General features: G+C 39.9%; 1 long non-coding RNA gene across 1 annotated transcript; it reads right to left on the reverse strand.

Annotated features, from left to right (window-relative positions):
- Positions 1 to 5,537: 5,537 nt before the first annotated feature.
- On the reverse strand, positions 5,538 to 13,892 carry LOC140598537 (uncharacterized). Its single transcript, XR_012000977.1, has 2 exons — positions 12,845 to 13,892; positions 5,538 to 6,225 (listed from the first exon to the last, which is right to left on the reverse strand). It is a non-coding gene; the product is annotated as an uncharacterized lncRNA (long non-coding RNA).
- Between the last annotated feature and the right edge of the window lie 2,614 nt (positions 13,893 to 16,506).

Below are 16,506 nucleotides of genomic sequence, written 5' to 3' on the forward strand. Positions count from 1 at the left end.
CTGATGTTAACATATTTGGGGATTAGATCCGAGAAAGTCATTATGCAAATGTGAGAAATGAGGAAGATTTGTTTAATGCTGCAACATGCTCTGTTTGTGAGAAATAAATTTTTTCTTTTTTTAATAAATTAATTTTTATTGGTGTTCAACTTACCAACATACAGAAAAACACCCAGTGCTCATCCCGTCAAGTGTCCCCCTCAGTGCCCGTCACCCATTCGCCCCCACCCCCCGCCCTCCTCCCCTTCCACCACCCCTAGTTCATTTCCCAGAGTTAGGAGTCTTTATGTTCTGTATCCCTTTCTGATATTTCCTACCCATTTCTTCTCCTTTGCCTTCTACTCCCTTTCACTATTATCTATATTCCTCAAAAGAATGAGAACATATTATTTTTGTTCTTCTCTGACTTATTTCACTCAGCATAATACCCTCCAGTTCCATCCATGTTGAAGCAAATGGTGGGTATTTGTCGTTTCTAATGGCTGAGTAATATTCCATTGTATACATAGACCACATCTTCTTTATCCATTCATCTTTCGATGGAGACCGAGCTCCTTCCACAGTTTGGCTATTGTGGACATTGCTGCTAGAAATATCAGGGTGCAGGTGTCCTGGCGTTTCATTGCATCTGAATCTTTAGGGTAAATCCCCAACAGTGCAATTGCTGGGTCGTAGGGCAGGTCTATTTTTAACACTTTGAGGAACTCCACACAGTTTCCAGAGTGGCTGCACCAGTACATATTCCCACCAACAGTGTAAGAGGGTTCCCTTTTCTCCGCATCCTCTCCAACATTTGTTGTTTCCTGCCTTGTTAATTTTCCCCATTCTCACTGGTGTGAGGTGGGATCTCATTGTGGTTTTGATTTGTATTTCCCTGATGGCAAGTGATGCAGAGCATTGTCTCATGTGCATGTTGGCCATGTCCATGTCTTCCTCTGTGAGATTTCTCTTCATGTCTTTTGCCCATTTCATGATTGGATTGTTTGTTTCTTTGGTGTTGAGTTTAAGAAGTTCTTTATAGATCTTGGAAACTAGCCCTTTATCTGATACGTCATTTGCAAGTATCCTCTCCCATTCTGTAGGTTGTCTTTTAGTTTTGTTGACTGTATCCTTTGCTGTGCAAAAGCTTCTTATCTTGATGAAGTCCCAATAGTTCATTTTTGCTTTTGTTTCTTTTGCCTTTGTGGATGTATCTTGCAAGAAGTTACTGTGGCCAAGTTCGAAAAGGGTGTTGCCTGTGTTCTCCTCTAGGATTTTGATGGAATCTTGTCTCCATTTAGATCTTTCATCCATTTTGAGTTTATCTTTGTGTATGGTGCAAGAGAGTGGTCTAGTTTCATTCTTCTGCATGTGGATCTCCAATTTTCTCAACACCATTTATTGAAGAGACTGTCTTTCTTCCAGTGGATAGTCTTTCCTATTTTATCGAATATTAGTTGACCATAAAGTTGAGGGTCCACTTCTGGATTCTCTATTCTGTTCCATTGATCTATGTGTCTGTTTTTGTGCCGATACCACACTGTCCTGATGACCACAGCTTTGTAGTACAACCTGAAATCTGGCATTGTTATGCCCCCAGATATGGTTCTCGTTTTTAAAATTCCCCTGGCTATTCGGGGTCTTTTCTGATTCCACACAAATCTGAAAATAATTTGTTCTAACTCTCTGAGGAAAGTCCATGGTACTTTGATAGGGATTGCATTAAACGTGTAAATTGCCCTGGGTAGCATTGACATTTTCACAATGTTAATTCTGCCAATCCATGAGCATGGACTATTTTTCCATCTCTTTGTGTCTTCCTCAATTTCTTTCAGAAGTGTTCTATAGTTTTTAGGGTATAGATCTTTTACCTCTTTGGTTAGGTTTATTCCTAGATATCTTATGATTTTGGGTGCAATTGTAAATGGGATTGACTCCTTAATTTCTCTTTCTTCAGTCTCATTATAAGTGGATAGAAATGCCATTGATTTCTGGGCATTGATTTTGTATCCTGCCATGCTACCAAATTCCTGTATGAGTTCTAACAATCTTGGGGTGGAGGCTTTTGGGTTTTCTGTGTAGATTATCATGTCATCGGTGAAGAGGGAGAGTTTGACTTCTTCTTTGCCATTTGAATGCCTTTAATATCTTTTTGTTGTCTGATTGCTGAGGCTAGGACTTCCAGTACTATGTTGAATAGCAGTGGTGAGAGTGGACATCCCTGTCTTGTTCCTGATCTTAGGGGAAAGGCTCCCAGTGCTTCCCCATGGAGAATGATATTTGCTGTGGGCTTTTCGTAGATGGCTTTTAAGATGTCGAGGAAAGTTCCCTCTATCTCAACACTCTGAAGTGTTTTGATCAGGAATGGATGCTGTATTTTGTCAAATGCTTTCTCTGCATCTAATGAGAGGGTCATATGGTTCTTGGTTTTTCTCTTGCTGACATGATGAGTCACACTGATTGTTTTACGAGTGTTGAACCAGCCTTGTGTCCCAGGGATAAATCCTACTTGGTCATGGTGAATAATTTTCTTAATGTGTTGTTGGATCCTATTGGCTAGTATCTTCTTGAGAATTTTTGCATCCATGTTCATCAGGGATATTGGTCTATAATTCTCCTTTTTGGTGGGGTATTTATCTGGTTTCGGAATTAAGGTGATGTTGGCCTCATAGAACAAATTTGGAAGTACTCCATCTCTTTCTATCTTTCCAAACAGCTTTAGTAGAATCGGTATCGTTTCTTTTTTAAACGTTTGATACAATTCCCCAGGGAAGCCATCTTGCCCTGGACTTTTGTGTCTTGGAAGGTTTGTGATGACTGCTTCAATTTCCTCCCTGGTTATTGGCCTGTTCAGATTTGCTATTTCTTCCTGTTCCAGTTCTGGTAGTTTATGGCTTTCCATGCAGGGATCCCAATGTGGGACTCGATCCTGGGTCTCCACGATCAGGCCCTGGCCAAAGGCAGAGGCTAAACTGCTGAGCCACCCAGGGTGCCCTATTCATTTGTTTCTAATAGTGATTAAGAAAAAATCATTTTAAGATACATTGAGTACCACGTGCCAATTCAAAGTTACTATTGATGTTGTTTTTAAATTTCCAACTGATCTAGATACTGAAAAAGGAATCTGACAATATTCAGTTACCTTGCAAACAAAATACATATACATAAAATATACATAAAATATATATTACAAATAGAGACAGTCATATATATCAAAGGAAAGGCTAATTATCTAACTTTCTAAAAGTGAATTCCACATCATCAATTTGCCCAATGCAGTAACATCTTGTGGAGACCTGTAAATGCAGCAAAAAGAAGTTTATTAGGTAATGGTGTCATTTCTGCATCTAGAGAACAATATGCTATCGGTGATCTAATTATTAATATTAAATTTAAACTAGAATATTAAAATTAAGTTAGAACTTTCATGTTATACGACAGGGAACTACAAACAAACCTTAAATGAATTTCCAAAACCCTGGTCCAGAAAGAGAAAAAAGAACAGGCAACTGAGAGGTTCAAAGAATTGAGAGAATCATCATGTGTACCTAAATCCAAAAAATAAATCATTTTAGTAACAAACTACTTGCAAAGCTCTTCCTTTGGACTGATAATCGATTCAAAAAAGTAAAGTACAGGAGAATGTTGATCTGTATCTCTGAATGACACACAAAAATCATGGTGGCTTACAGTTTTATTAGATTCAACATTTTGGTAGTAACATCTCATAGAGAATTCAGATTTACAGGCAAATTTGCACATACAAGAGCTTCTCTGAATGTCCTAGTTGTTAGGGTTTTTCAAACAAACTTAGGAAATGAAGATAAACAAGCCCAGAAAAATGTAGTAAGTAACCTGGCTGGAATGATTCAACAGGAAAACTGGAGATAGTGCCTTATGGTAGAGCTGCTACAGAGTATTCTCTTGAGGCGGGTGCTCTGCCAAAATCCTAATGCACCACAATGACCGTTTCTGAATTCATAAAGTATGGAAGGGTTGCCATATAGTGTTATATCCAAGTGTCATGAAGTTTGAATGATTACCTGTATGCATATAGTCTTTAAAAAATACTATCATCAGTGTCATTACCTCTTTCCTTACTAGTAACCTACTCTTACCTCGCTAGAGTGTCTTAGCTGATTGGGAAGTTCCAACTCAGGAATCAGTACATAGTGATGGAATCAGCCCCTATGCCAGAATAAAAACTCAGGTCTAGAGAAGAATAAGGAGAAAGACTGGACGATGGGCTTTAGAACTAGACTAGGAACTGACACTACTCTCTTACTTTCTGCCTATGTAGATATCCTTCCTTATCCCATGGGCCTCAATTTCCTCATCCATAAAGCAGAAAATAGAAAACTTATTTATGCCTTGGATCGTACTGCTATTTTCCAATAAGTGGCTAAGAACACATAAAAGAAACAACAATACCTCACATTGATATAGCACTTGGCAATTGTCTAAAAATATCACGTACTTTATCAGGCTTTCACCTTCTGAGAGATGGATGAAAAAGTCAAGTGCATTTCCAAGTACACTGGGTGGAGAGACTCTGCCTTGGAATCAGATAGACCTGACTTGGGATTCTGGTATACAACTTATTAGCAATGTATCCTCAGGAAAGGTTATCTTAACTTCATTTATTACCTTATCTACAAAATAGGATCAATAGCACCTACCTAAAAGAGTAATTATGGATTAAAAAATTCAAAAAATATCAGGAAGGGAGACAGAACATAAAGACTCCTAACCCTGGGAAACGAACTAGGGGTGGTGGAAGGGGAGGAGGGCGGGGGGTGGGGGGATATGGGTGACGGGCACTGAGGGGGACACTTGACGGGATGAGCACTGGGTGTTTTTCTGTATGTTGGTAAATTGAACACCAATAAAAATTAATTTATTAAAAATATTTCAAAAAAATCTGGGTCCATCTCCCAGAAGAACACCTCCAAGCTGTGCACATTTTACCAATGGGAGAGTTGAGACTAAGTGATGATAAACAATTGTAAAGCTCACACTTAGCAAATCCTAGAGCCAGCCTATAACTAGAACCATGAGAAGAACAGGCGTAGTGAACTCAGGAGTGAAATAGAATGAGTTAATCTATATATAGCTTTCAATTTTCCTGGATAAAACATTTCTTAAAGGAGGCTAAAACAACCCAATGCGTTTGACAGCTAAATGGAATTTGTCCTCATATATTTCTTTTATTTCTTATGCTTACTTTTCAATGACTCACAAAACAATTTCCTTTCTTTGGCCAGACACCTATTATTAACTATGCTACCTCAATGTTATGTGCAGGAAGAAAACTTATATTCTGTTATGTACATCTGATATTAATATACTCATGAAATAGCCACTTATATGTCATATACAAAGTAAGAACACTTAATTAGGAGACAAGATTGTTCTTCTGGCTTTGGCTTTCCCATTTGGGCCCTTTCACCTTGGGCGAGTCTCATCATCTTTGAAACTCTTTCACTTAATCTGTAAAATGGTGTAGGTAGACTTTGTAATCTCATCCCTTTCAGAACTAGATTCAATCACAGGTGAAATAACATCTTTCCCAAGAGCTTTAATGACGTTAAAGAGAAATGCATATACAGGATGATGTGATCATTGCTGCCCCTCTCAGACCTCACCCTTTGAAAAGGATAGTTGGTATGGAATTAAGAAACACACTTAAGTGGGATATGACAGTGAAAAACTGGAATACACAATCTTGGAAGATTGGGGGAGGGGACTTCTCTGAAATTACACAGGATAATGTAAGCCACCATTTGATAAGCTTTTACCAATGGAACTGCTTCTGTATTGTGGCAATAGCTAGGACCAAATAAACTCACAATGCCTTCCAGTCTAATTCTTTCTGATTCCATCACTATCACAAAACATTTACTCCTGGATATCTAGATGTATCTACTTTTCAAACTTCCTATCTCCTTCCAACATCCAGCATCACTCACAAATCTCCAATTTCTCTGACAACTTGCCCACTGTCCCTTTTCAAGTACCATACCCCACTAAGATTTCATGTTCTCATGCATTTGAGGTTCAGTTCTGCTATTTCAAAACAGCAAATGTAACTATCTCTTGTTTTGTAAGGAAATATAGTCCCCACTGTGCACAAGTAAATATAACTCTAGAAAAGGCCATGCGTGATTTGGTATTTCAGCTGCACCTGTCTGTGACTTAACTTGGTTTCTCTTTACTTGCTGGGAGACTGTTGTCCACATGTGGATGCTGTTAAAAAAAAAAAAACAAAACATGACTATGAAATTGGCAAAGGCATAATTTAGTGTATTGAAATGGTAGTAGATAGCGTCAGATTATCCAGCCAAATTGACTAATGACTAATCAATACAATAGGAAATAGTCTTCAAAATTCCTACAGTTACAAACTGAAACTATACCAGTATGGACGAAAAAAGTTTGAACTCCCGCTCAATTATCAATAGAAGTAGGAGACAAGTGATAAAGGTGGAGAAAATAAAATATAATGAAGTAGGAAGTAAGAATTCCATATGTAATATCCTTTCACTTAATTCTTCCTTACAAAGATCCTAATTCAATCTCAACCTGTATATTAACATCAGTTCTACAGAGTTCAAAATATAAAGCTGAAAAATATCAGGAAAAAATTATTTCCACAGTAAAATTCACAAAATATATCCTTAATACTCCTCTAACAAAACAAAAAATCTTTAAAATGAACACTGGGTGTTTTCTGTATGTTGGCAAATTGAACACCAATGAAAAATAAATTTATTATTAAAACCTAAAAAAAGACCTGACTGTAACAGAGCATTGCATTCCTATTTATTTACTCCCATCCCAGGAGGGGGCACTGTACCAAGTTGTGATCTAGCCCAGAGTGGTGTGTGTGTATGAGGTGTGTACTGTATCAGGCTTGACCAAATGACTTGTACTGACACATGAAATGTGACTGGAAGCAAAGTGAATCATGTCCAAGAGAATGCTTTAAGAGTCGTCATGTTTGGGGGACTGTTCTTTCCCTTCTGCCAGAAAAATGCATGTCTCTTGTAAGTGTTGTTCCCTTACACATCAAGTGGAACCAAATGCTGGAAAGAGTCACAGGCTCCTGTACCCCACACTTGCATGGACAAGAGCTAAATCTTTGTTGCTAGAAACCGCTAAGACTTTAAGGTTATTTGTTTGAGCAGTCTTCTTGGCAAAAGTTGACTGATACAATGACTTAAGCAAAATAATACTTTTTAAATTATTCCCTTGGTAAAAATGAAGCATCTTTTAATCAAGGAAATTTATGTGAAGCAGAAAAATGACAGGTGTATTCAAAAGAGTGAACTGTGCAAAATAAGTTAATTTCATATTTACGGCACACTCATCGGGTCCTATTAAAAAGTGAAGTTTCAAACAAATGTAAATGTTTCTTTTCTTTTCTTTTCTTTTAAAAAAGATTTATTTATTTATTTGTGAGAGAGAAAACAATGGAGGGGAAGAGGGAGAGCAAGAAGGAGAGAAGCAGATTCCCTGCTGAGTGTGGAATCCTACTCAGGGCTGGATCCCACAATCCATGAGATCATGACCCGAGGTGAAATCAGGAGTCAAATGCTTCACCAACTGAGCCATCCAGGTGACACTAATATGGTCTCTGATGGTTTCTAATCACAGCTAATAATCAGCCACACAGCAAGGAAACATTTTAATAGGATTCCTAGGAATGGGATACTATATTAGACAAAAAAACTAAGTCCATAAATAAAAAACAACAACCACAAATCACTAACATATATGCTATGTTTCTCTGAGGGGCTCAGGCAAAGACAGTAATCTTTAAAGTATCTTACAAAAAAAAAATCTGACATGGAAAAAAAGTCAACAGAAAAGACAAGAAGAATAAAAAGAAAAATCTGTTACACAGAAAACATGTGATCTGATCCTAGGAAACAGGTACTTTTCACAGGAAAAAAAAGGTATACCTCAACTATTTTACTTAGATAAATTACCAATCTCGACAGGCCAAGAAACTTTAGAATAAGATTATGTCACAGAGAACAGAGTGGCTATTTTATAGACAAGCAATTAGAGAGCATATTGTGTTCCCAGAGCATTTTTGCTCTATTTTACATCAGAAGTTTTTTAACTGACCTCCACTTAACTCATTCCCAGATTTACCTGACACGGCATCAAGTCAGCTGAATGACGTCCAAAGCAAAGTCTTCTCAGTTGGCAGCCTGCTCTCTGCTTTACGGGCACACCTCTGTCCTCAGCCCTTGACTAGCATGCTTGTGTCGCGAGAGTCCCTTGTGTGTGTTCCCACATATGTTTATGACACTTGTACAAGATATTTTAATCGATAACTTAACCAAATATTACATAAACCAAAGATATACGAGTTAGAAAAAAATTCATTTGTTTCTAAGAAAATCAGCTGTATATTTTTAAAAAACACTCAAAGGTAAATCTGTAAAAAGAATTGTCAAGTTACAGAAGGAAAAAAAAGAGGAAAAAAACAAAAAAAGTTACAGAACGAAAGCAATTATAAAAGATGGGGGAAAATCATAAGTCTGGAAGGAGTTTATACTCCACTTGCTTTACAAGAAGGAGGCTTTACTCATATTACTTTAAAAATATCAAAACTAAAAAAAATAAAAAATAAAAAAAATAAAAATAGCAAAACTGAATACTATAAGGAGTGGTTATAAAAAATATATATGGTTGCAAACTCTAGTGAGAAAACCTATGCTCAGAATCATGAAGGCTTTGGTCATAAATTTTATTTTTTTTAAAAGATTTTGTTTATTTATTCATGAGATAGAGACAGAGACAGAGACACAGGCAGAGGGAGAAGTAGGCTCCATGCAGGGAGCCCGACGTGGGACTGGATCCCGGGTCTCCACTATCACGCCCTGGGCTGAAGGTGGCACTAAACTGCTGAGCCACCCAGGCTGCCCATAGTTTTAAAAATTAAAGAATCAATGTGTTCTCATTCATTTAGGGAATATAAATAATAGTGAAAGGGAATATAAGGGAAGGGAGAAGTAATGTGTGGGAAATATCAGAAAGGGAGACAGAACATAAAGACTCCTAACTCTGGGAAATGAACTAGGGGTGATGGAAGGGAAGGAGGGTGGGGGGTGGGGGTGAATGGGTGACGGGCACTGAGGGGGGCACTTGACGGCATGAGCACTGGGTGTTATTCTGTATGTTGGTAAATTGAACACCAATAAAAAATAAATTTATTATTTTAAAAAAGAATCAATGTATACTTACAAAACTTAAACTAAAATGAAATGGTTGAAATATCAGTTCTATTTTCCCTGCTAGCACAAACTTTTTCTATTACCTGACCACGTACCGGTCCATATCACATCAGAAAAGAGAATTTCAACCAAATTATTATATAACCAAGTTTGAGCAACAGATTCCCCACACATGCCTCCCTAACCAACTTTGCTATCCCTATCAAAGTATTTCCCACCCTGATCTGTATTTATTTAGATGCATCCGCCAACTGGGCTGCAAACTCCATGGGGGAAGGGATTATATCCTCAAATTACATATAAATTATCATTCCCCAAATATATATTATTCTAAATGGCAGGAGACTTCACTAAACACAGATTTCTCCTTCCCCTTGCCTCCTCCCTTCCCCAAAGATTCCTTGCTCCCAGAGGGCACGCACTACATCATATTCATCTATGTAGAAATCTCAGTACCTGACTCAACACCTTGCTCATGAGGGCCAGACACAAAGAACCCAATGGACTAAAAACTAAGAAAAATAACTGGCATTTTCCTGTAAATTAATAAGATGATAAAGGCAAGAATGTCATTCAGGAAAGTGGAACTTGCTAGAAAAAGGACTGAGGAATCAAGTTCCCATTCCCAACAAATTCTTAAGAAATCAAAAGTTAACCAATAATTGAGAGTATTTTAACCGACTGGAAATAAGAGGACAGAGTAGATAAGCAGATGTGCTTCCTGGAAAGAGAACCAGAATCAGGCCAAGCACACTCCACTCACATACCAAAAGTCAATTCAAAAACCTATGAGAGAAACCGAGTGTTCATTCAATGCATTTATTGTAGCACATCATGTGCACCATCCTGCAGGACCCCCCCACCCCCCACCACTCACAAGAAAGTCAATACCAGTTTCTGCTCTGTAGGACTTGACATGCTTTTGGTGGAAACAGAATAGGAACTGGTTAAATTACCATAAAAAGTAAAAGGGGCCAAGACAATTGCATGGAGAGCAGCAGCTATGGAAGTTTCAGAGGCAGTTTCACAACAGTGTTTGAGATTCACTCTGAACCTTGAAAACTAGGAAAGTTTGGGACAAGACAAGATTGAGAGGGAGTGGGTTTATTAAAATAGGGCAAACAATGTCAGCAAAGTCACAGTATTACCAAGCATAGCTTATATTATGGTAAGCAACAAACCTAGCTAGAACACTGGGTATTGCAGACAAGTTGTAGAAAAGGAGACTGAAAGAGCAGCTTCGATGTGTGGAGTGACTGAAAAGTCAGGCACAGATTCAACATGCCCTGCCTTTGGCTCAGCTCGTGATCCTGGAGTCCGGGGATCCAGCCCTGCATCAGGTTCTTTGCTCAGTAGTGTGCTTGCTTCTCCCTCGGCCTTTACCTGCCTTCATGTTCTCTCTCTCTTGCTGTTTCTAATAAATAAAAAAAATCTTTTAAAAAAATCTAAATATGCCTTGTCAATTGCAGCATTTGAAGAAAATTATAAGGCAACCACCTCACCCTAATGAAATAGAAAAAAAAAAGACTAAAAAGTAGAAATCTATAATAAATTTTGTTCATTTGATCAATATGATGGTATATTTTATGTATCAACCTGACTGAATCATAGGGTGTCAGATATCTGGTCAAACATTATTCTGAGTGTATCCATGAGAATATATTCAAATGAGATTAAGATGTGAATTCATTGACTGACTATAGGAACTTGCTAGCCACAACATGGGTGGGCCTCATCCAATCAGCTCAAGGCCCAAACAGAACAAAAGACTAACCCTCCCCTGAGAATTCCTCCTGCCTGACTGCCTCCAAACTGGGACATTAGCTTTCTTCTGCCTTTGGACCTAAGTTGAAACACTGGTTGTGTCTCGAGCTTGAGAGTCTTTGACCTGAGCTATACCCTCAGTTCTCCTGGTTCTTAGGCCTTCAGACTCAAACTAGTACAGCACCAGCTCCCTTTGGTCTCCAGCTTGCTGGCTTACCCTGCGGATCTCAGAACTTGTCAGCCTCCATAACCACCTTAGCCAATTCTTAGAGTGAGATATATATATATATATATATATATATATATATATATATATACACACACACACACACACACACACACATCCTATTGATTCTGCTTTTCCGGAGAGCCCAGACTAATACAATCAAACTTGAAATTTCAGATGTCTGTTATATTGCTACAATAGAATCTATCTGATAAAAAACTAAAGGACTCTTGATACACCTTCTAGTCAATGAAAACATGTTAACCTTGACCAAAATGTAACATTAAATAGCCTTCAGATAAGTTCAGAGCAATAGTCATTCAATATCAACCATTTTTAATTTTACTTCTTTTTATTTTAATGAAGAAAGAAATACTTCTTATATAGATAAACAATTCTTTTGAGAAAAAAAAAATGAGCCCGTATGTGCAAGAGTAATGCTAGGACTAAGTATATCACAGTGAAATAAATAAAGCAGGCACAGTACCCAACCTCAAAGAGCTTACAGACTAGGTAGGGATAAGCCATTAATCAACCACCAAAGAAATGGAAAATAACCTGATGAATGCAAGGACAATGATGAACATGGTGCTACTGGAGTATATAATGGAGAGAGCTAATCTCATCTGGAGTTCAAGGATGGTTTCTTGGCCCTGTGATGACTGAACAGAGGAATCTAGCAAAGGAAAAAGAGAAAATGCAAATGTAGAGCAAGTGGAAGGCACTCAGACATTTAATAGCTGGGTAAAAAGCGTATAAGCTGCAAAAAAATAGAACAAAAAAATGAGTGGCTAGGAGATGGTTTCAGTGAAGTCAAGGAAGAGAGTGCTTTAAGAGGGAGGTATCTGTCATCTGTCAACAACCCCTAATGCCACTGGGCAGATCAGCAGAAGGAGCTCCAAAAAGCCTGCAGTGCTTTAGTGACACAAAGTGCATGGTGGCCTGAGAGAGTCACTAGAAAGCTCAGGGCAGAAGCCATCTCAGTGCGGGCAGAGGAGCACATTGGAGGTGAGAAAACTGGAGATCTAGAATATCCAAGCAAAGAGGGGATCCCTGACGAAAGGGGATGTAGAATCAAGAGGGAACAATTTTGAAAAGAAAAAGTCTGAATATTTAATATCAATGACAATGATCATCAGTGTCAGAGGGTGAATATCAAATGAAGAGAGGGGATGCTCTACGTCCTAAGTGTTCATCAGAGGGGGTACACAGGCTTGTTCTTCAGAAAGAGGAGGGGACAGACACTTCTCTATGCTGGGAGGTCGAAAACAGAACGAGTGCACCGATGAGTGAGTGTGAGTGTGTGCTGTCAGGAGCTGATGTGTCAGTGTTATTTACATTATCTTTCCAGTTGTTTACTGACATTCTAGGGTTAAAATTACCATAGGGTTTCCTATGGGATTCAGATGGTGTCAACAGAATTAAAAATCTTACGTGTGGCAAGGTACAAAGTATTTCAAGGGATTATTAAATGTCACTTTTGTGTACAATATGGCATTGGTCCTACCATGAATTGAAACAAAGCAAAATATATTTATAAAAGTTTAATATAGCATATAAATACCCAATAATGTGCATTTAAATTTAATAGAGAAAAAAATGAAGAAAGATCAGGAAAGCTGTTTACAAGCACACTACATTCCAAAGTCTACAAATGGGCCCATGGAACTAAGTCGCGGAGGGAAAGCTCTCCAAAGCCTGCTTGGTTCCATGCTGTTGCTAGAGGAAGAGTCAGGGAAACTGTCAGCAAGAATGACCATGCTCCTTTTTCTTTGCTTTTCCTTTCTGAAAAACAAAAAGAATGGGAGGGAGTGAGGGAGGGAGGGAGGGAGGAAGGAAGGAAGGAAGGAAGGAAGGAAGGAAGGAAGGAAGGAGAAAGAAAGAAGGAAAGCAAACCGATAGACAGACAGACATGTAACCCACCCCTAACTGTGCACAGCCATACATCACAGGACTTAGTTCACCAAAGGGAAAGACACAAGGAAATGTCGCTGTCATCTCTGCCCACTGAGATGAATTAAATCAATCGCCCATTCAATCCCGCCTGAAGGAGGCAGCTGAGCTGGGGCGGGACCCTGAGGCTGTGTGTCCTGCCCCTGAACAAGGGGCCTGGGACTCGGCCTGGGCGCTGCTGCTCCTGCTGGCGCTGCTCCAGGCGCCTGTGGACAGCGCGCGCCTGCACGGATCTCTGCATGCAGAGAATTCGATGCCTCAGGAAACCACCAACAGGGAATGTCACCTCTGTGACCTCCAGGTCTAGGAGCCAGGCCACCAGCAGCTCCGGGAACCCGCTGACCAACCGCCATCTCCATCTCCAAGACACGTGGCTACAGCCAGAATCCCAGCAGCTGGGGGCTGGGCCAACAGGATCTCCAGCAGCTCAGGGTCCCAGAACACAACCCAGGCGACACTGGCCTCGGAGACCATCCCCATGACAGTTCAGCCGCGGCCTTTTCTTATCAGTCACAATCACACCAGCTATTAGCTCTAAAGGAAATCCAGGATCCAGAGTGGATACTGGCAGCTCTCTGGGCGGTATTGTGCTGACACTGGGTGTCCCGTCGGTTCCTTACATCGGAGGCAGAAGGTATTATTCCAGAAGAGGCGTTCGATCACGAACCATTGGTGAACATGATGCCATCATCTAAGGAGGTCCAGGACCAGTGGAAGAAGACAGATACAGCCCTGTCAGATAATTTCGGTGATTCGGCCATGCACATAATATACAATGTGCTATATAAACATGTGGAGCGTCCTCCTGGTTCCTAAAGGGAAAACGGGTTTGGTTTGGGTTTTCTAAAGGAGTATTTGGAACATAGATTTAATGCAATGGTTATAGTCACTTTTAAGAAATACACAGTAAGACAAGGCCTGCCCTTTCCTTGTATGGCACTGGTCACAGCAGGGGAGTGATCGGCAGACATGGTCCCCCATGGGTGCTGTGCCCTCCCCGCATACAAATAAGGCCCTCAGGATGCTGGCAGAAACACCAGACAGCAAAAATTATAGGAGTTCACCAGCTCGCAAGCATAACTTTAAAGCGTTGTGCCGGGTGCACTGCCCCCAGGGCCCAGTCAAACTAGCAATGATATCTGGGCTTTGCCCTGCTAGGGAGAGCCTGAACTTTCAATGAGAGGTAATCTAAGTATTTTTTTCCTCTGTGTATTTCACTAAATTGGAACACTGAACAGTGTTTTAAAGATTTGGTTAGGTTATTGCTGATGTGAGACTAGTGTCACTACCAGAAATCGCTCTATTTCATATGGAACAGTTATTTTCTGTTTAGTGAATATTTTTAAGAGGTGTAAAGCTTTCTGCTCCTAGAATCGCTGAACGTCCTGTAAACTTCCCTAACCTAAGTTCCTCCTGTGATTTCCAAACCCACCCTACAAGCTAAGGCTGTGCCAGTCCATCCAGGGGCCGTAGGGCAGCACTACCTACACAACCCCTCAGGCTCCCACCTACATACCAAATGCTGCATTTTTGTGCACTGTTGATTTTACTCAGATTGGGGACATAGCATTTTTATACTACAAAAGCTTTGGAGTACATTTTTAAGGCTTTTAAAGATAAGCTTTTATTATTCTTCAGGCCACTGGTCTCCTGGGGGCGGGCACATGGCTGTATTATGGTATTAGAGAAAGCCCCATGTTGTAGGGACCCCAGGGCCAGTCAATGTAGTTCCTGTTACAAGCAGCCAAAACTCGTTCATGTTTGGTGAAAAAATGGTACTTAATCTGACTATATGACCATCCGACAGAGTGTTGCTATCTTAGTAAATTTCTGCTAATCCAGAAATGCACTAATATGTCCTAATGTCCCTCGTCTGCACTGCAAAGGATTTAAATGTGACTTGTGATCAGCTTTTGTGTTTCAGAGGATGCTAGGAATTTCTATGTAAAAGCATCACGTCTACGCACTGTGCATTAAGGCCTAGTCTGCTGAGGACCAGGTAACGCCGCAGGCCTGAGATGTGTATTGTAGAAGGAATCCAAGAAAGCCTGGGTGGGCAGAGTTGGTAACAGACCACATACTTGCCTGGTAGGAACCCCCACCGTTTCCATTTCTTTGTAAAATGACGATGCGGGTGGGGGGTGTTTTCAATTTTACCTTTTTCATCTCTTGTGTTCTTTGTGCTTCCCGGCTTGAGGTCCATTAGAACCCCAGAGGCAGGGGATCCCTGGGTGGCGCATCGGTTTGGCGCCTGCCTTTGGCCCAGGGCGCGATCCTGGAGACCCGGGATCGAATCCCACATCGGGCTCCCGGTGCATGGAGCCTGCTTCTCCCTCTGCCTGTGTCTCTGCCTCTCTCTCTATCTCTCTGTGACTATCATAAATAAATAAAAATTAAAAAAAAAAAAGAACCCCGTAGGCAGCCGGATTCTGAGCACTCTGAGGATAGGGAACCACTTCATGTCCCTGAATACCTTTCCGGTGGCCTGAGGCCTGTCTTCTCCGTGTGGAAGCTGCATCGCTCACTTCCCAGGCCAACCACTGCTCCCCTAGTGCACATTTCACGGGCATAAACTCATTACCTAGTCCTGTTCACTGCGGCAAATACTCGCTTCTGTTCCCGCTGAGAAATGTATTCACTTGAAGATACGTGAGAATCCAATCCAGGACTTTAGATAATCCAAAACATGAATCACTCCCATTCAGGTAAATGAGAGTTGACAATATATTCGTGAGAGTTTTGTATTTTTAAGGAGAAAAATTTAAAGCAAATTCCTTTAACTCTTTTTTCCTTTTATTATAATGACCAGGTTTTGGTATTTAATTGTCACTGAGAACTATTTTTAGAATAAAATTTTGTTCTTCATCTAAAAATTAAAAAAAATAAAAAAGTAAATACCAACCTAAGAAATAATAGACACATCAGTCAGTTGATTATGCATTTAATTAAGAATAATAGTGTGTATAGTTTTGACATAAGTCAGCCATGATAATAATATATTTAATTACTTTTCAGACTCTTGTTAAACAAACTCCACAAAAGGGAAGGCCACATTTTAGAACTCCTCTTCCTTTTTTTAATTTATTTTTTATTGGTGTTCAATTTGTAAACATACAGAATAATCCCGTCAAGTGCTCACCTCAGTGCCTGCCACTCAGTCACCCCCACCCCACGCCCACCTCCCCTTCCACCACCCCTAGTTCGTTTCCCAGAGTTAGGAGTTAGAACTCCTCTTCTATTCAACTCTGTACCCTCTTGATGCAATAAAGCACCACAAACAGTGGCCTACAACTCAGTAACTTATCTTCCTTTTTCTTTTCTCCAAGCCGTCTTTTT

Source organism: Vulpes vulpes, chromosome 4 (genome assembly GCF_048418805.1).
Source record: "Vulpes vulpes isolate BD-2025 chromosome 4, VulVul3, whole genome shotgun sequence".
Classification (NCBI taxonomy): domain Eukaryota; kingdom Metazoa; phylum Chordata; class Mammalia; order Carnivora; family Canidae; genus Vulpes; species Vulpes vulpes.